Source organism: Camelus bactrianus, chromosome 28, assembly GCF_048773025.1.
Source record: "Camelus bactrianus isolate YW-2024 breed Bactrian camel chromosome 28, ASM4877302v1, whole genome shotgun sequence".
Classification (NCBI taxonomy): domain Eukaryota; kingdom Metazoa; phylum Chordata; class Mammalia; order Artiodactyla; family Camelidae; genus Camelus; species Camelus bactrianus.
This window is the reverse complement of record NC_133566.1, coordinates 13,826,065-13,846,327: the sequence shown is the minus strand read 5'-3', so window position 1 is coordinate 13,846,327 and position 20,263 is coordinate 13,826,065. Positions and strand designations below refer to the sequence as shown.

The following is a 20,263-nucleotide window of genomic DNA, read 5'->3' as shown; positions in this document are numbered from 1 at the left end:
AAAGGGAGGTCATCTGGTCGTGGAAGTGGGGTGTTCAATGAATAATCCACAAGAGGAGGCATTAGCAGGTCCTGAGAAGAAGCTTCTTAGAGAAGCTTAATGGGAGCAAAATGAGAAGTAACCCTCCTGCAAGCACAGCTGACCCTCGAACAGCACGGGTTTGAATTGGTGGGTCCGCCTACATGCGGACTTTTTTCAGTGGTAAATGCTACAGCGTAACGCGATGGTTTGTTGGTTGAATCCACGGAAGCAGAACTGTGGATACAGAGCATCAGGGGTACGTTAAACATGGATTTTCTACTCCATGGAGGCTGGTGCCCCAACCCCTGCATCATTTGAGGGTCAATTGTATAAACCTGTGAAAAAAGAACCTTCTAGCCCCAACTGGAATATGTGTTTCCACCAGCTCTCTGACATGAAACATTTAGCGGGTAACCAGGTTACAGAATTTATCCTCATTAAGGACCTTAACAGCCCCATCCGAGGTCTTCCACAGAAATCACTGCACTTGAAGATCTTTTATGGAGGTGAAATTAAATTATGATAAGAATGAAAATTTTTCAGTGGTCCTACTGCCTTGCCTACTTAGACAAGGTCTTGTTTTTTCCCATGAATACGTATCCCACCCGAAGCCTAAAGCCTGAAGGGTAAAGACCCCATCTACCCAGACAGTTTTGGTGACTCCCACTTATCTGAAGGGAGGAAATACACTTCCCCCTCAGCTTCTTGAGACAATTAAAAATGTAGCTTCAGAAGGTTATCATGAGATTGAAGAATCCTTCACTTCACCTCAGCCTTTTAACCTAATCTGATGAGTCTAAGTGTGGAGAGAAGTAGATTCAGGGGCTGCTGTCATCAGGTCCAGGGATGAAGCTGAAATGGTCTATGACACCTGTTCCAAAGATGGCAGAGATGAAGGGGGAGTGGTCATAAAGGCTATAGCAGTGGTTCCCAAGCGAAGATAAATAAATGAAGTTCCCATACGTCTGCTCTGGAAACTGCCAGTCAGCAATCCTGGATGAAGCCTGGGACACAAAGTCCTCCAAGAATGATTGTTGGGTGAATACGTTTATTTAGAAAGTGCCAGAGGTGGTCCAGGCTTTGAGCTAGATCTTAAAGGATGAGTCTGCCCAGTGGAAAAGGAGTGCATTCAAGTTAGAGAGGAAAGCCAAAGGGTGAGGATGACTTTGACGTTCTCACCCAGACAGATGGTGGGCGGTGCTGCCAAGACAATGGATGGAGGAGGAGATGTCAGTCAAGTTAGTGACAAACATGATGACTTGACACAACTTGGGGAAGCCCGGGCTCAAGAGACTGGTGGGTGCTGATGAGTGTTACTGTCTCAAGCTGCCCTTCTCCGTACGATACAACTGGGATCCTCTCAGAACCTTTCTTATGGGTCCACTTGTGACTATCCTAGAGCTTGAGTTTTGATATACTTTCAACTTGTTATTGACCACAAAGGGATATCATCTACTAAACACTGAGATGACGGATCCTGAGAGAACTCTCCAGAAGCAGGAACTGTGTTTCAGATGTTTGATGATCGCCTTCAGGTAATACGTAGGCTGTCACCTTTCTTCCTCATTTCTCACTAACACCTCATGTGTTTGTGCTAACATTTTGTAGATGAGAAAATCAAGATATTAACATACAGCATCTTCAAGGTGCGGGGTTGGTCGCAAAATGAATCGGTGGTCATGGCCCAAATGCAGAGAAAGAAGACGAAGGTGGCAGCGAGGTTACCCAGCCCAAAGTAAAGATGGAACACCACTCGGGGATGAAAAGCTACAGGCTGGGAGAGGTGGCCCAAGAGCAAGTAATTGAGAACATGTCTCTGCAGAGGAAAGAAAGGCAAAATTGCTCTTTAATAAGATAAGTCAATGTCTCTCGAACTGTGGGTTTTCTAAATTGAGCATTTCCCAAAATGTGCTTTTCCCAATACCTATTAGCAACGAAAGGCTCTGAGAAGACCAGCCGCAAAGGAAAACTAACTTCATTTAACCCAGATTTCATCGAACTCATTTCTCCTGGGAATGCACTTTTCATGGAACACCTATTACCGCCTCCCAGGAAGGTGTGGGAAATGTTGAATTCAGAAAACAATTCACAGTTGAATTTCATGGTGTCTGGTCTACCTAGGGGATCAATACATGCTTATTTTTGAATTTTTAGAGTAATTTTCAAATTACAAAGTCATTATTCGTTGTCAACAGTTTTTTTCCCCCTCAAAGTGGATTTTTAAAACGTGAAGGAGCAGTGACCTTCAGAATCAGGGCAAAATCTTAGAATTAGGAAGAATATGGCTTTCTTAATGCCTACTAAAAATAATTTAAGAAATTTCAACCACCTCATGGCCTGCCCAATCCAGGAATAAATTATTCCCTCTAGTTCCACAGCTCAGAGTTCCTCTGAAACTGTTCATTCTGCTTAGATGCCTTCTGAGTGTGAGTGAAATTTAATTATCTCATTTTCTTTAATAGCAGAGTGTAGATTAATTGCTTAAGAGGAAAAGATGGCTTGTTACATGAATGGAAAGGTGCAGAGTCCCTGCTGAAGACATGCCCATCAGGGTGGAAGCCTGAACCACAGAGCACCTGAAAAGTGTCTATTTACAGAAAAGACAGAGCTTTTATTCACGTAACACGATTTTTCAATTTATATGGAAATTTATTTGGTTTTGTGGAACGAGTATGCAAGTGTTCACCAGGCAAACTACAGTTCACATTTTGGCCTCATTCCTTACTAGCTATTTAACCCCTGGCAAGTCTCTGAGCTTTAGTTTCCTCTTTGTAAATGGCACTAATGGCTTGGAGCACTGGAATAAAACCTTCGCCACTTAAGCATTTAGGAATCTTCTGGATGGTTGTTGCTCAGCATCGTGCTACCCTCAAGCAAAGCTTTCATGCAGACACACACCCCATCCCACTCACAGCTCTAAAGGAGAGAGATCCAGCCAGAAAATAGAACTGCCCCAATAAACACGATATACGCACACTTCTTCCTTCTTCCTGAAGTGGAAATGCAAAACCAAGGATCACCAGGGGTATTGAGAGAACTGTGGCGTGGAAAAGAAAGACCAAAAGAAACAAAAACTGACCTGGGCAGGAAAAAAAAGAAAGACAATTACGGAACAAGAGACAACATTAAAAACATTTTAATTAACATGCCAAGAGAATTTTGGAGAAAATATCATATCCTTCAAATGAGGAAAAAAATGCTAAGAAAAAGAAACAATGAGAGACTAAAAGACAGTGTTTGCAGACTAAAAGAAATACTGGCTGAAAAAAAATTTTTTTAATTGAAGATGGACTAGAAAATAAACCCAAAGTCTCTCTGTACTCTCTTAGAATATAGGGAAGAAAAGACAAAGAAATTAAAAACTATGAGAGAGATGGTCAGCCTAGAAGTTTTCACATAAAGGGCTGGAGATGAAAAAATTATATATAAAAAAAAACTTGAAGAAAAAAATTCCAAAGCTTAAGGACAAAATTGTTCAGAATTAAATGAGCTTTCTGAATGCCCAGAACTATGAAAGAAAAGAGCTATACCTAGACACATCTCTGATGTGTCAGAGATAAAAAGAAACATTATCTAAAGTCTTCTATGTCTAGACAGGTATTAATCAAGCAAGAAGGCAGAGTCATGATTTTCAGACAGAAAGATCTCGAAAAGTTTTTCTTTCAAGCACCCTTTCCTTTAACGGTATATGGAGATATAACTAGAAAAACGAATGAGCAGAATAAGAAGGATGTTGTGGGGTCTAGGAGACTATGGTTCCAATCCAGACTCCTGGTGGCAGTGGAAAAAACTTGCAACATGGCAATTGCATAGCAGGCTTAGAGCGAGGGTAACCAGACCATATTAGAGCACAGGGATGGTGGGGAGACCAGGGATGGAGGTCTCCAGAAGAAAGGGGGTGCTGAATAGAAAAGGCATGCTTGGGGAAAATGAATCACAAGGGCAAATAATGCAAGAAAAGCAGCAGCATCTGTTGGAAAGTCCAGGGACAGGTGGTAGGGTGAGGAACGGGTAATACAGCTGAACGCATAATAAAACCATAATTCACACATGAAGCAAACCAAAGTGTGGCCATATTGGGAGAGAAAAACAGAGAGAGAAAAATTCCACTGAACCTTGATTCTGGGAACATCCTCTCTTGACTGGCCCAGGGGTTATGATGTTGGACTTATTAAAAGGCACATACTCCTAACTCATGACTTGATCAGTGTGTGGGTGAGGGATGGAGACTCGGGGGCCAACTTCAGGACAAAGTGTACAGAAAATGTTTATCTCACAAAGTGGAACATGGAAGGTGGAGAGAAGGGCGGGGGTACCAGTAACTTCATCTTTTAAAGTGAGGAATCGGACATAGAATAGTAACAAAAATTGATGAAACGAGAAATACGGATTTACTATACTATCTCAAATTACAACTATAAACACAGGAAGAACAAAGATAATAATACAGATGGCAGACACTGGGGCTGTCCAGGATTCTGGGATAGGAGAGATGGTAGTATTGAGCTTAATTCTCCCCTTTCATATCAAGGAGTCTGTGATAATATCTTTGATTGACAAAGTTAAAAATAGAGTTATAATCATGTTGTCTCTGTGGATGCAAAAGCAGAAGAATTAAAAATGGACACTTCTCAGAATGGGGACCTGATTTGTCTCAGCTGTCTGATGTTGTATCCTGGGTGTCCAGAACCTGGCGCTCCTGCTTGATAAATGGTGACTGGAAAGAAATGGACTTAAAGAAGATGTGGTGTATATACACAATGGAATACTACTCAGCCATAAAAAAGAATAAAATAATGCCATTTGCAGCAACATGGATTGACCTGGAGATCATCATTCTAAGTGAAGTAAGCCAGAAAGAGAATGAAAAATGCCATAAGATATCATTTATATGTGGAATCTAAAAAAAAAAGAGACACAATTGAACTACTTATTTATAACTTAGATGATTGGTTTCTTGAATATGTGTGAACACATCTGACTGTCCTTTATGAGTGGACTACTACATTCTGTTGATTCTTATTTTGTAGTTGGGCTTATTCCTTTGAAAACTATGTAAGTTTAAAAAGCTAAAACTCTAAACTGTTCTTAGAAACAATGAGCAGTACATATTCGTAAATTTTTAAATGTATGCAGTATGTTGTATATATGTATTTACATGCAATATATTGTATAGGTGTAGTAAAACTGTAATAATTCTACCTAATAAAACTGAAAAATGAAAAAAATGAAAAGAAATGGGCCCCAGGGTGCTGGGAGTAGGGTGGGGGAGACCCAGAGGGTGTCTTCCCAACACTGAATAGTCACCAGAGGAAGGTATTTGATGAGCAAAATTATAATTGTAAACATACACAGATGAATGGAGTAGACCATGAAGAGTGGTGGTTGCCCTGGGGATGTGACCAGTAAGAGGAACCTGGGGAGGATTCCGGCAGGTGAGGGAAGAGAGTCCCAGCCTGGGGAACGCATGAGTCTTCAGGCAGAAAGGAGATCCCAGTGGCTGGTCTGAGCGTGGGTGGTGGAGGGAAGTTCCGTGTGAGGCTGGGGAAGAGCAGGGGCCGAGGGTAAGAGGGCTTCATAGGCACATTCAGGATGCTGAGGAATTACTCTAGAAATGCCGTGTGAGGCCTGTGACTTGTCAGCATTTCATTATCACCACCGAGGCTGGGCACTCCCGGCTCTGCCCGCGCACTTGGGACCAGAGCATCCAAATAGCTCTGCTCTCCACCTATCAGGAATGGGCTGGGCTCGTGGATTCGATTTTCAGTATCTAACAACTCTGAGCTACCAAAGAAGAAGAAAATGCTCTCTATCAGATAACTGAGTAAAATACGGTCCACTTACTCCATCATTGTGTGCTCACTGCATGCATTGAGCAACTTGCGCTGAGAACGCGGAGGGAAACAGCTGTGTTTCCTCCTCCTCACCAGGGTCCTAGTGCTCATCGGGACGTTGTGATGCTTTTGGAGAAGGTAGGCAGGGAAACAGCACGAGGGCAGTGGAGGCATTGATCAGCGGCAAAGCGTGTTCTCTTCAGGAAGCTGGGGGAGCGTTTCCTGGGCTCTCAGGACCATGAGGCTGGGCCTGATGCCAGTGAGAATTGTAAGGACATGGGGTCTACCCTGAAGAAGCCACTATGCTTGGAAGACAGGAATACATGCGGATGAGCGCAGATCTGGGTTCTCACCGAGCACAGCTGCCGCACCGGGATTAGGCTGGGTGCCTGGGAAGCGGAATGAATTCTTCCAACCCACTAGGGCCCTTGTTAGTGCGTCGGAGCAGTAATTTACTCAATGACATGGGTTCATGTCACTTTCTAAGGCACTTAACTCACTCCCGGGATGTTGGTTGCACACCAGGGGAAATCCGGCTCACTAATCTCTAACACTTGTCATAATTATTTTTCCTCCTGTAATACTATTTGCCCCCTGAGAAACTCAGAATTATTACATAAGAAATGTAGAAATATAAGTGTGTGATATTTTTTCATAAAACGTAGTCAGTGACCCCCCAGGGAATTTTTTTTTTTTATAGCAAAAGCCTCTTAAATCAATTCTGTTTTCTCACTTTGGGTTCCAATAATTGAATATTTTATTTATATATTTATTTAATTTCTTTCCAAATGAAAAGGTGGAGTTCTGTTGACACACTGAGAACGGAGGGGATTATTAATTAACGTTGTTTAAAGTCGGGGATGAAAACAGCACTGATGCATATAAATTTGCTTCAGTGAGCTGTCAGGCTGCTCTGCGAGGTTGGAGCAGTATTGTTGGCAGTCCTGGGGTTGGTACAGTCACGCAGCATCTCCTCCTCTTTAGGAGGTGAGTTTTGCAGTCGCAGTTCATCCAGGCAGAGAAGGACATGATGCACCCAGCCAGGTGTTCAGTGCCCATGATTCAGCTGTTTAGAGAGTCCGGGCGACTGACCTGCATTTGTCACATTTCAATCAGAGGGGCTCTGCCGCCTCCCTCTGTCACTTCAGCTGGTCCCTTGCTGTCACTCATTCCCATTGCCTAATCTGATGATGCTAGGGGTGGTTATTCCCCTTTGTTAGGTAAGGACCCCCATGTTCAGAAAGATGGAGGACACTTGCCCAGGGCCCCACAGCTGGCTGGGGGCAGAGCCAGAAACTCCCTGACCCCAGGACCTACTCGGCCTGACCTCTGAACTTCAACCATTGCTCTCTGCCCCTGCTACACAAATGTTCTGAACGTCTGAATAAACAAGGCCTGAGAGGAGCAGCCCCAAGAGGGTTCCTGCTCCCAGCTTGCTGCTGGTGAGTTACCCAGGGGCGTGGAGAACTCTCGGGATGGGGTGTGGCTCACCCAGGAGTCGGCCTTAGTCGGCAATCATGGACCCTCACAGCTGGGGACTCCTTTATAACAAGTATGAACAATACCACCCCTACTTTCTCTCCATCTCTCTCCCTCTCCCTCTCCCTCTCCCTCTCCTTTGCCCATTCTCATGGGGAAAACTCTCAAGAGGCTTCTGATGTTTTTAGTGGTTGGTTAAAGATGACCTGGGGCGCCCACTCAAGGAAGGTTAATTTCAGAGTTCGAGCAATGAATTTTCCAGAGCCTGCCTATTCCAACCCATGTCCCTGGAGATGAACAAATCTTGGTTATTGTTATTTGGCCCAAAGGATGCTCTGAATACAGAGAACTATGACCTGTCTGCCTAAGTCAACCTCATATGCTTTTGTTTCTTCACTTGTGACCCCAGAAGGCAAAATGGGAAACAGGGACAAAAATTACAAAGAGGTTGATTTCATTTTGAAGTGGAGAGTTTTCAAGTAATTGAAACTCTTTTGGAAATGGGCTGTGAGGGTCTGTTTAACAGATAGAATCAATGACCACTTATCAAAATGGGTTGGAAAAGGAGAGTATGGTTAGAATGATGACCTCCAAGGTCTTGACGCTGAGATATTTAATTTGTTTATTCTTCCTATGGTCATATTTCTGGGGTTGGGTCAGAGGTTGGGGGTCAACAGTCAGGCACCTCCAGTCCATCTGTCGCCTTGGCTGACCCAAGTCCAGCCAGGAATGTGCAGGCTGGGGCACCACAGAGAACAGCTGGGCGGAACACACACTAATGGGTCAGGCCTTCCTGATTTCTGTTACACAGTCACCGTGGACAAACTTAGCAGCAGCCACCACTGAACTAAACCAAAGAATCTATCTTGATGAGATCCTAAGACAAGAATCCCTAATGATTCTCCCCTCCCTCCCCAAGATCACAGGAAAACGTGGCGAGGACATCATCATATCATTTGAATGTGTACCCACTTGCCAATTACTCTGGATTGATGTTCCCGATGTAAACAATCAGCTGAACATAAAATCTAAATCATATATTTGACACTTTATTCAAGACCAAAAAAGATTGGCTATTTAGGCAAAACACATCAGCCTAGTGGTTTTCCTGGCAAATGTGCTATAACTAAGTGGATATGTATATATAAAACAGTCGATGTTATGAGCAAGTAATGGTCAGGCCATTCCAATGGGCAATTTGCTCTCCAGGAAACCAACAGGCTGCGTGCTGGATGAACGCTCTTTTCCAGGTTACTCAGAGCCATTTAGAAAACGACTATTGTTATTCACAAAATGCTCCATCAATCTGAGGAATTAACCCTCTTCCCACCACATCTAATTTACTTGTTCTTCAAGTAATAAGCATGTTAAAGCTGATGTCGGTCCAGTGTCTACATAATAGCAAAAGGCTACTTTTTACTGAGTTCTTAGTATGTCCCAGGCGCTCTGAGTGTGTAATATATGACCTCATCAAGTCCTCAGCACAACCCAGATGCGTAATGATCTCGATTTTAACTGAAGAGTAAATTGAAGCTCAGAAAGAAAGTAATTTGCCCACAGTCATGCAGCTTCCAGCGCCTGGTGCATGGGAGGTGCTGGGTGAGAGATCATGAATGTTCTTTTATACTAGGAGGCACAGCTGGGACTTCAATCGAGGTCTTACACTCATCAAAGCCTTGACACTTGGCCTCTCTGTGCTTCTGCCTCATACAACTTGAACTGTCCATGGGAAGGAGGTGGGTCATGGCCAAGGGTTACTGGCAGGAATCCTTGTCTTAAGGGAGCCATCTGGTATATGTTACACTTTCAGGAGCTCCCTATCAGTTAAAAGCATGTAGCATCTAAAACAAATGACGAAGACAGTGGACTCCCAACTTGGATTGGGTGCACAAAGAATTTTCTAGAAGCTCACTGATACATTCAGTGCTACTGGGATCCAAGGTTCGAGTCTCAGTTTCAGATGCCATCCTTCCTAAAATGGAAGTGCTCAAGACTTCTGCGTGCGCAAAGTTCCCACCTCCCCAGCACCACAGATTTCTACCGTACCAAACACTCCCCTCACCCAGGCCTGGCCCATTTACATGTGTAAGAGACCCTTGCTCCTAAGGGTGCAGCCCCGTGGACACAGGGCTTGGTGACACGCTGGTGCCATTGTGAGAACTGAAGGAAAGGTACCCCTTCCCCTGGGCGAATGGGGTGTTGGCTGGATTGTAGCCCCTATTGACACACTCAGCCGTGTGCCCTCGGGCAGGTCACCGCCCACACAGATCTTCCTAAAATCCCCGTGCACAAATAGTCTCAGATTGCGATTTCCAGGGAACCTCCGAGTACAGTTTTCTGGAGTTTTTTTTAGAAGGTTTATGAGAAAAATCATTTGATGCATTCTGGGGTGATGAGGTCGTCGGGCGGCCTCTCAGCTTCCTAGAGACAACCCGACTGAGGCAGCAACGACCCCACAAAAATGCCAGCGGGAGGACGGAAGGCTGTTTGCCAGTCGAGCAGGTTAGTGCTCATTCTTTATTGCTAAACAAAGATTGCCAAGCATCTCCTAAGGAACAAAAATATAACTGCAGGCCAGACAACAATGAGGATTGACTAACAGACTCATTAATGGCCAGAAATACAACAGCAGCATTTTCAGTCCAGAGTTTCTCAGATTCTAGATTGTGAGCTCGCTATTTAAAGAACAAGAAGATGGACTCAACAACCCAGTGCCCCAGCATCCCTGTTCCTTCAAGCAGAGGGCAGACTACCTCTCCTGCGAAACTCAGACCCCACGGGTGTACTTTTCCTTATATTGTTCACCAAACTGAGGAAGGAAGTGTCCTTTCAGTGTGTCACCACCAGGTGCCTTCTCAGCCCTTAGACTCCTCAAATGTGTATGCTTTTCAGGTTAGCATCATTGATACAATGTAAGTGCAGTTCTCCTGGGAGAGGCTACCTTTTTAAATAGACTTCTCAAGAATTAAAGAACTCCTGCAGCGCCTTCTTTTCATTATATTTATGAGTCATTGAGGGAAGAAGGCAGATGCAGCCTGTGAAGTGGTGCAACACTGGCACCCCAGGGATGAATGAATTAATGAGTGAATGGATGGATGGATGAATAAATGGATGAATGAATGGATGGATGGTTGGATGAATGGATGGATGGATAGCTGGATGGATGGATGGATGAATGGATGAATGAAATAATGAATATAAAGTCCCATCTATGTGTCATGAATGGCATTAGGAGTTAATATTAAAAGCTAATGGTTATTAAGCACCATTATATGCCAGACACAGTTCTAAGAAAGATACATATATTTGATTATTGAATCCACATGGCTTCCCCTTTTGCAGAACTGAATAGCTTGCCTGCCACCACACAGCTGGTGGAATTTTTCTTCCAAAATGCGTAGTAGGCATTTATATATTCTTCTTTTCTGAATTTATTTGACTGAGCTCTTTATATATTAAGGATGGTATGCACTCATTATATATTGAAGCATTTTTCCAAGTTTGCTGTTCATCTTTTCCTTGTTTGTGCAGTGTTTTTGACAGAGTCAAATCTATCTTTTTATTTATACTTCCCTTATTTAGTATCAGGCTTACAAAAACTTTTCTCACCCAAGATTATTTAATCTTCACCTGATTTTCAAGCTTTATTCCGATACATTAAAATCTTTCCAGAACTTATTTTGGTTTAATATATTAGGTATGCATCTAATTTTACTGTCTTCCCCACTACCCCCAACAGTTAGACAGTGCTCCAATATCATTTAATAAAAAGTTACCTGTCCAATCATTCATTTATTTAACAACTATGTATCCAGAACCTACAATGAACAGACATTTTTCTAGGTTCTGACAATACATTACATTCTATTGGGAGGAAGCAGATCATGACAACTAAATACAAAATATATTAGGTGGTGCTAAATACAATAGACAAAGAAGAGCTGGAATGGCTTTCTTGGTCAAGGGTGGTCAAGAAAGGTCTCTCTGAAATGGTAACATTTGGGTAGAGACCTGGAGGAGGAGAGAGGTGACCTGGGCACCCAGGGAAGGGCATGCCAGGCAGAGAGAACTACCAGTTCTGGGCCATGAGGTGGGATTATGCTTGGTTGTTCAAACAATGGCAAAGAGGCCACTCTAGCTGAAGCCATACCACAAATAAAGGGAGAGGGTACTAGAAGAATTCAGAGGGGTGGTAGGATTCAGGTCATGCAGGACCTGGTAGGTCATGGTGAGCACTTGAGATTTTGGTAATGGATGAGTTCGCAGACTGCATTTCCCCAAAATGGCCACAGCAACATCCCGGGCGCTCTGCTGCATCATGGCCTTGCCGTGCCCCCATCAGGAGAGTCTGTCTCTCAACCTCTTTGAACCTGAGATGGCCTGATGACTGCTTTGGCCAATAAAATATAGCAGAAAGGATGCTGTCCCAGCCCCTAACTCATGCGGCTGCTTCTTCTTCCTGCCTCTTAGAGACAGTCACAATGGAAAAAGTGCACAAATCCCAAGAGTGCCCTTCTATGAGAAGCTCAAGCCACGTGGAGAGCCCTGGAAGATGGGATGCCACAGGAAGAGAGAGAGCGGCCACGAGGCACCAGGCATGTGAGCGAAGACGCCATCTTGGAAGGAGGTCCTCTAGCCCAGCCCACACCAAAGTACCCAAACTCCTGACCCATGATATCTTGTGCAAAACTGAGAGGTTAAGCCACCATGTTTTGGGGTACTTGGTTATGAAGCAATACATAACTGGAACAGAGAGCCAGGAGTCCACTGGAGGGTTTTGAGCAATCACATGATTTAAATTTTACAAGCGTCCTCTGGGTCTGTATTGAGAACAGAATGAAGACAGGAGAGTGTGGGAAGGAGACGAGTTTGCAGAGAAGGTAGGAGACCCAAGAGGTGGAGTGTGGAGACGGGCTTGATTCTGGATATATTTCCAAGGACATATGGATGGAATTTGCTGCTGGATCAGATGTGGGTTGTGAAAGGAAGAAGTGAAGGGTGGCTTCAAGATGCTTGCCTGACACTGGAAGAATGAAGGGGGCTCTTGCGGACACGTGAGGAAACTGCAGGGGGAGCAGGACTGGCGTTAGGGAAATCAGGAATTGTCTTGGACGGGTTGTGTAGCTGGAGATACATTCAAGTGGAGATGCTGAGTGTTGTCGGACAGCTGGGGGTCTAGTCAGAAAAGAGGTCAGGGCTGGGAGAAGTAAGTTTCCTTGGTCATATTGGACCAGATCACCTGGGGCGTGAATGGAGACAGAGCAGAGATGTTGGAAGGCTGAGCCCTGGGCACCCCAGCATCCAGACACGAGGAAGAGTTGGAGAAGGGGCCCATACGGGAGACTGAAGAGGAGCAGCCAGTGAGATGGGAGGAGACAGAAGGGAATGAATGTTCTAGAGGCAGAGAAAGAGATGTTTCAAGAAGGAAGAAAGGAACACAACTGTGCCAAACCACTGAAGAATCAAGTCAAATGACGACCAACCATTCTTGATATGACTGATTCGACAAGGTGCTTTTGCCCTACACTGATTTGCATGTGTGTGAGTGTCTGTGCGTGTACACTTTCTCCTCCCTCCCGCGGGTCTGGTCACCCACCTGGAACTCTGTGACCACTGAAACTTTCATATTGACAAGGCAAGCACCATGCTTGTCCCCAACTTTTCTTCACAAATATCCTTGTTACTCTTATCTAAAATTCATTAGAATTTCAGGTTGGAATTTTATGGAGCTCCCCCCTTCCACCAATGCACTGGAAATTTTATTTAAGACAGCTTTCGCATACAAAACAGGTTGATGAGGGTTCATATTGAGTCTGCTTCTCTGGTCTCCACATGCTATGTGTTTCCATTTATATGTTTGACGTCCCTAAGTAGACTTTTTTCATCTAGGTCTTGTGTGTTTTCTCTAAGTCTTTTCTAGGTATTTAAATTGCAGTGGCTTTTGAGAGTTGTATCCATTCTTATTGGCTATTTTTGCTATAAGAAATCTACTCGTATTCGGATAAAGAGTTCTCTTATTATTTCAAATGATTTTATGGGTGAGGCAAACAGATTTCAACACCTTTGTTCCTGTCTTGGCCATGAGGCCTCTCAACTTTGGAATCATAGAGCCGGCGTAGAAGACTCTCCGAACTTCTGTTGATAAAATCATCCCTAGTTTGGAGAACGGGATTTCATGTGTATTTCAGTGTTTCCCCAAGAACTCCATGATTTCCAGGTGCTCTGGGAATGATTGTAGCCACACATCTCAAATTGCCCCCAGAAAGTCCCAAATTCAAATATTTTTCCCTTTGTTAACCCATGAGTCAGACCATATGTCCTTTGATCTTTGCTTCAAAAAATATTGTTACGGTGTTTAGAAACAGGGACAGCCCAGGCAAAGTTATAACATATGGGATGCTTTTCCTCTGAACCCCTAACTTTCTTCTCCGAATTCTTCCTGGTTATGTGTGCCTGGAGTGCACGTACCGTACAGAGTGGTGTCCTGGAGGAAAGGGGTTTCATTCAGATAATAACACACGTGCTGCTTCTGTGTAGCCTGGACTCGGGATCACCCTCAGTTCAGCTGGAGTGGAAGGTTTCAGAGCCAGCAGCCTGGCTTTGAGCCCCACATCTAACTGTGTGTGCTCGGGGGGCAGGTCACTACCCTCTTGGAGCCTCCATTCTCTGTGTGTAAAGGGAGTGCACAGTGTCTACTTTGCAAAGCTGCTGTGGGGACTGAGAAAATGACTCTAAGATGCCGTGCAGGAACCACGTGGAAGACATTTGTCACTTTCTGCTGTCACCTTCCAAGCAGCCACCCCTTATATTACTACTCCAGTCTTCCTGGGGTGGGGTGGGGGATGCCTTCCAGTGCCTAGTGTGAATTCAAAACGGGTGGATCTGACCTTTCCCTGGGGACAGGCACGTGACCTAGATGCCGCTCATCACCCTCCCCCTTCTCCCGGGGATCCTGTATTTTGCAAAAGTGATGCCCTAATATGGGAACCGTTGAGGTCATATCTGTTACAGTGGTGGCCATATTACATGGCCCAGACTGTGCCTACATTTTCACTGCTGTGTTTCTTCTTTTTTTCTCTTTTTACATATACAGACACATTTATATTTTCTTTTCAGATTCTTTTCCATTATATGTTATTACAAGTAACTGAATATAGTTCCCTGTGCTCTACAGTAGGTCCTTGTTGCTTATCTATTTTATGTACAGTATTGTGTGTCTGTCAATCCCCAACTCCCAATCTATCCCTTCCCGTCCATTGCTATGGCTCTTATTGGTGTTCTTACTGGTTCTGGGTGCCTGGCCTTCAGATCCCCTCTCATGCTGCCCTCCCTTAAGCCTGGCCAACCCCCAAAACTGTTCCAAAGGATGGCCATTTTGTTCCGCACAGCTCAGTTTGCTTTCTTTCTCTTGCAGCAGGAGCAAGATCTAATACGGCCAGATTCCGAGAGGAAAACTAAAACGTAAGAAAGAGGCTCATCCCCCTTCAGAGGAATTTCTCTCTCATGGTAGTCAACACCCAGGGCTTGGGAGAAAGGTGAAGTCCTGAAACACATCCTTAAGTGGGGACCTGACGGCCGAGCTGCAGATATCACCCTGTTGGGGAGGATTTGGGAGCAGAAGGCCCTTTTTATCATCAAAGGAGGCAGGAGGGTAAGGGGGTGGGAGATGGGCAGCAAATAGCAACTCACACTACTATCAACTCAAACACAGACTCTGGCGCACTTTTAGGAGAACCTGACGCAATTTCTACTTTCAGGATGGGGAAACGTAAATGCTCTCGTCACCCTTGTCTCCATTGTCTCAGCTCTGCTCCTTGGCCCTGAGACATCGGCCACAAAGCACTTTACTAGTTATCTGATTGTCACCCTCCTCAACATGTTCCGTGGGTCCGCCCGCTGATGGAAGTTTAAGCAGAACCTAACTGGTAACATATTGTCGTTTGAATTAAGCGCCATATGATAGAGATTTAAATCCTGGTAATTTTTCCATAAAGAAAAAAATCTGTCAACAGGCTATAGCAGAGGAAGGGCAATAAATCAAATTGTCATGTTTATTAGTTATTGCAGGAGTCTAGTTGCCTCGTATTCATTATAACCCCCCAGTTTTAGCACCGATAAAAACTCTAAAGAGAAATATTTGTCTGAGGTGCTTTTTAATAGGTTTGTATCTGTACGCAAATACCTGCTTGTATTTTAATCATGAGGAAAACGGTGCGGTTTCACCTTAAAAGGAATATGTATTTTGACTGTTGGCTGGATAAAGGATACTGTTTTAGTCTTTTGCAAAGCTGTGTTTTAAACCATTGGGAATCAACTCGCTAACAATCAAGGAAAGCAAATAAAAATAAAAATGAGGGAACACCATTTGGTTATCAGGTTGGCAGAAATTAAAGGAACTGATAAAATGATTGCACTAAAGGATTTTTCAAAGAAAAATCACTACAGTTTGATTTGGGATATTGAAAAATTGGAAAGCAATTAACTTTCCATATATGAAACTGGTTAAACAAGTAATGGAATAAACAAGCAGCAGAAAGTGCAGAGTAGTCATTTGAAAGAATCAGTTAAATCATACTTAATGACATTGATGCAGAACCAACATCATTTGTACTTTTCTTTTAACTTGCCTTTACTGAGAGTTGCTTTCAACATTTTTTCTTATGTGAATCAGAAAGATGCGACAGCATTTTACACTTGCAGCCTCGCTGGAATCTCATAAAACCCTGTAACCTATGTAGGGCAGGCTGTGAAACCCACTTGACAGATAAAGAAACTGAAGCGTGGAAGAGAAAATGACTTATGGAAGGAGTCCCGTAGCTGGCAACCTCAGGAGGCAGGATGCCAACCTGGAGATTCTTCCTCGGAACGGCAGAGCAGAATAGAGGGTCTGGAAATCAGGGACCAGCATCCATCTCCCCATCACACCTTCAACTCTCAGTGTGGCTCTGAATTTGTTTCTTCATTCTCCTGGGACTCGGCTTCCTCATCCATCACATTCCATCACCACCATCACTTAACACCCATTGCAGAGGCAACGCGGGGGTCTGGGAGCAGAGCCTGGTGGTAGTCAGACCCCAGCTCCACAGGCTTAGGCTAGTTCTCAGCTTTCTTCTAAAACAGGCACCATCCCACAAGGGATCTGGCATAGCAACATGAGAAAAAGCATGGAATGTGCGAGCGCACACTTCCCACGAAAGGCGCTACGCACACACCACGTGCTGTCATTTGGAGTTCCTGGTTACGTGTATCTGCTTTTGGTCGCTGTGCACATGGACACACAAAACGTGTAAGCACTCAGTCAAGAGCTGGTGTCAAGTCCACTGAATTCCAGTGCTGGTTTCTCTCGCCAGGACCCTCGTGAGGAAGGGGCCCTGCTCCTTTCCTGGTCTCCTGCTCAGGACCCCTCTGCAGGGTAAAGGACTGCGTGTTGGTGTCATGGCTCTGATCTCTTATGTGTCTCCCCCTACATCCAGTTACACAGTCCCTTCCCCACCTTTAATCTTTTCCTCCTACCATTTCCCTTCATGTCTGACAGCTTAACTGCAAAAAATGCAGCGACAACAGTAACAATAACAACAGCCACTAACATATATGGAGCCCTTTCAACGTAGCATCTATTCACTCATCTCTTATTTAAAAGGTAGAGACAAGCTTCTGCACAGCAAAGGAAACCATAAGTAAAACAAAAAGACTACTTATGGAATGGGAAAAAAAATTTTGCAAATGAAACCGACAAAGGCTTGATCTCCAGAATATATAAGCAGCTCATACAACTTAATAACAAAAAAACAAACAACCTAATCCAAAAATGGGCAGAAGACCTAAACAAGCAATTCTCCAAGGAAGACATACAAATGATCAATAGGCACATGAAAAAATGCTCAATATCACTAATTATCAGAGAAATGCAAATCAAAACTGCGATGAGGTATCACCTCACACCAGTCAGAATGGCCATCATTCAAAAATCCACAAATGACAAATGCTGGAGAGGCTGTAGAGAAAAGGGTACCCTCCTACACTGCTGGTGGGAATGCAGGTTGGTGCAGCCACTGTGGAAAACAGTATGGAGATTCCTCAAAAGACTAGGCATAGACTTACCATAGGACCCAGGAATCCCACTCCTGGGCATATATCCAGAAGGAACCCTATTTCAAAATGACACCTGCACCCCAATGTTCATAGCAGCATTATTTACAATAGCCAAGACATGGAAACAGCCTAAATGTCCATCAACAGATGACTGGATAAAGAAGAAGTGGTATATTTATACAATGGAATACTATTCAGCCATAAAAACCGACCACATAACGCCATTTGCAGCAACATGGATGTTCCTGGAGAATGTCATTCTAAGCGAAGTAAGCCAGAAAGAGAAAGAAAAATACCATATGAGCTTGCTCATATGTGGAATCTAAAAACAAACAAACAAACAAAGCATAAATACAAAACAGAAACAGACTCACAGACATAGAATACAAACTTGTGGTTGCCAAGGGGGTGGGGGCTGGGAAGGGATAGACTGGGATTTCAAAATTGTAGAATAGATAAACAAGATTATACTGTATAGCACAGGGAAATATACACAAGATCTTATGGTAGCTCACAGAGAAATGTGACAATGAATATATATATGTCCATGTATAACTGAAAACTCGTGCTCTACACTGGAATTTGACACAACATTGTAAAATGATTATAAATCAATAAAAAATGTTTAAAAAAAAAAGGTAGAGACTATTACTGTACCCATTTCTCAGATGCCAGAACCCCGGATGCAGGTGTAGTGACTTGCTTAAAGCCACAGGAAGTGTTAGAGTTGGGATTTGAACCCAGAAGTCTAGCCAATGAGCAACGCATATATTTTCCATTTTCTAAATGCAATAAATAAGTGAAAATATGCATGACATAACTGAATACCGAGTGCTGGTAACGCCCGGTGCAAGGGAATAGCGGCCAACAGAAACAAAACCAAGCCCTTAGAATACTGAATGTCTATGCTGCTTTTACTCTCAGAACCTCATTCTTGTGAGAGGGGATTCCCTGGCAGCCCTGTGTAAGGGCTTCCTCAGCTTTGCACCAAGAGCCACATACTTCTGGTAAAAGCAGAGACTATAATTTTTTTTAAAATTGATATTTCCGTATGTGCACTCAAGACTCAAAGAATGAGTTCACTGCTACCTCTTTACTGATGTTAGCATTGGCCTTTAGCTAATTTTTGTTGCAATATCAGGTCCCAGACTGATAATCCTAAACTTAATCTAAACAGTCCCCATCCTGTGGGATTTTCACCCCTTTGAATAAAATGGATTGTAAAATGCATAACTAAACATGATTTCACTTTTATATTTGTAAGACTTGAATAGCAAGGGATACCCATCTTAGGGGGAAAAAAAAACCCTTGTCACACCATAAGCTCTCTAGTTCCAAAAATATGCTCACTATTGCTATTTTTATATTACATAGGTGTGTTAGTGTCTGCGTGTGTATCTGCCTGTATATACACATAGTGGGCCACGTATATGTGCATAATGCATGTGTACACACACACACACACACACACACACAATGTGCTGGCCAAGAAATACGAGCAGTGCTATCAGCCTGTGATGACAAAGAGGCTGTGCGTTCTAAGCTATTTCTGCAGGGGGTGGTGGCCTCCGGGTGGTGCCCCAGGCCTTGGAGGTCACTCACTGGGGTCACGCTCTGGGGTCCAGTCTGTGACCATTTCATGGGCTCTTTATGTGAGAGGCAGCTAGTGGCCTAAAGGGGGTTCACTCTCTTCCTGAGGCCCACAGGCCCAGCCACCATCACAAATGTGTGAGCATGCCCTGACCCAGGTTGCTGCCTTCCCTACACGCTGCCCCCACGTGAATTCTGTGAGCTTTTTGGATCACACTCCAAGTCTGCCTCCCCGGTCTGCCCGGCCGCTCCCGAGGCTGGATTCTCGCTCTGTGGGGCGGGTTGGTAGCGCCCGCTGTCCAGCCCTGAGGAGCCTGGGCCAGGCTGCTGACTCCGAGACACCCCCTGAGGAGCACAAAGGAAGGGCCACTTCTTTTCCACCCAAAGCAGCCCAGAGGGCCTAGAAGCTCTTTGGCTTGACCTTACCTTTCGCCTCACGGGCTCCTGCTCTTTCTCTTCCAAATGAGTCGTTCAACCGCCTTCTTCTGAGGCTGAAGGTGCAGCTCCCTTCTCCCCGGCAAGTTTTCTGAATGGCACTTTCCGTATAAACAGGAAGAGTGCGTGTGGTCACCGCTGAAGTGTGCAGGTGTTGATAGAGGATGTGAAAGTGTGGAGGCGAGTGACTAAACCAGCCAATGGCGCTCCCCCGCCAGGCGCCCAGCCGGCCTCCTCTCACCCGCAGCCGGGCAAGGTCCACCAGAAGGCTGGAGGCAGCAGCCTGGGCCCCGTGCCAGGGGACCACCTGACACAAGCCAGAGGAGTGTGGTCATGGGGGCCAAGGGGGAAGTCCTCTGTGCTCTGCCTCTCCCTCCCAGGAACATTTTCGAATCCCTAACATACATTCTTATCATCAGGCATGCTGACTGAGATGGGCTACTTACCTTGTCCACAACTCTGCTGGTTCCTCCGAGATGCCTGGACATCCAAGAGATGGGAACCAAAAGCTTCACCCTGCCTCTGGACTGCAGTAAGTCTTCTAGAACTTTCTAGGACCAAGAGGCGCCGGGGGAGGAGAAAGAGTACTAGATGAGGACTCAGACGACCCAAGGCTGCTCTACTCGAAGGGTGTCACCGCCCCTTCTCCGGTCCCCGGTCATCCACAGCAGCAGGGTCCTGATCCACGTCCCTGCCCTCTCCCCCACTCACCCCTGCAGTTACTTTCACTAACGTCACCAGGGAGCTTAGCCAATGGACGCTTTTTCAGTTCCTGTCTTATTTGTCCCCCCTGTAGTGACTACTTCTTTCCT

At 44.6% G+C, this 20,263-nt stretch overlaps 1 protein-coding gene across 9 annotated transcripts in view; it reads right to left on the bottom strand.

The window, feature by feature from the left end:
- The window catches only part of AFF3 (ALF transcription elongation factor 3), a 484,945-nt gene extending 465,346 nt beyond the window's left edge, over window positions 1-19,599 (bottom strand). For 6 of the 9 annotated variants that reach the window (XR_012503019.1, XM_074354598.1, XM_074354600.1 and 3 more), the window contains exon 1: window positions 19,443-19,598. The gene's annotated coding sequence lies outside the window, so the exon portion shown is untranslated. Of the gene's footprint in view, window positions 1-19,442 lie in introns of all 9 variants that reach the window. The other 3 variants (XM_074354607.1, XM_074354599.1, XM_074354604.1) reach the window with 3 other exon arrangements.
- Between the last annotated feature and the right edge of the window lie 664 nt (window positions 19,600-20,263).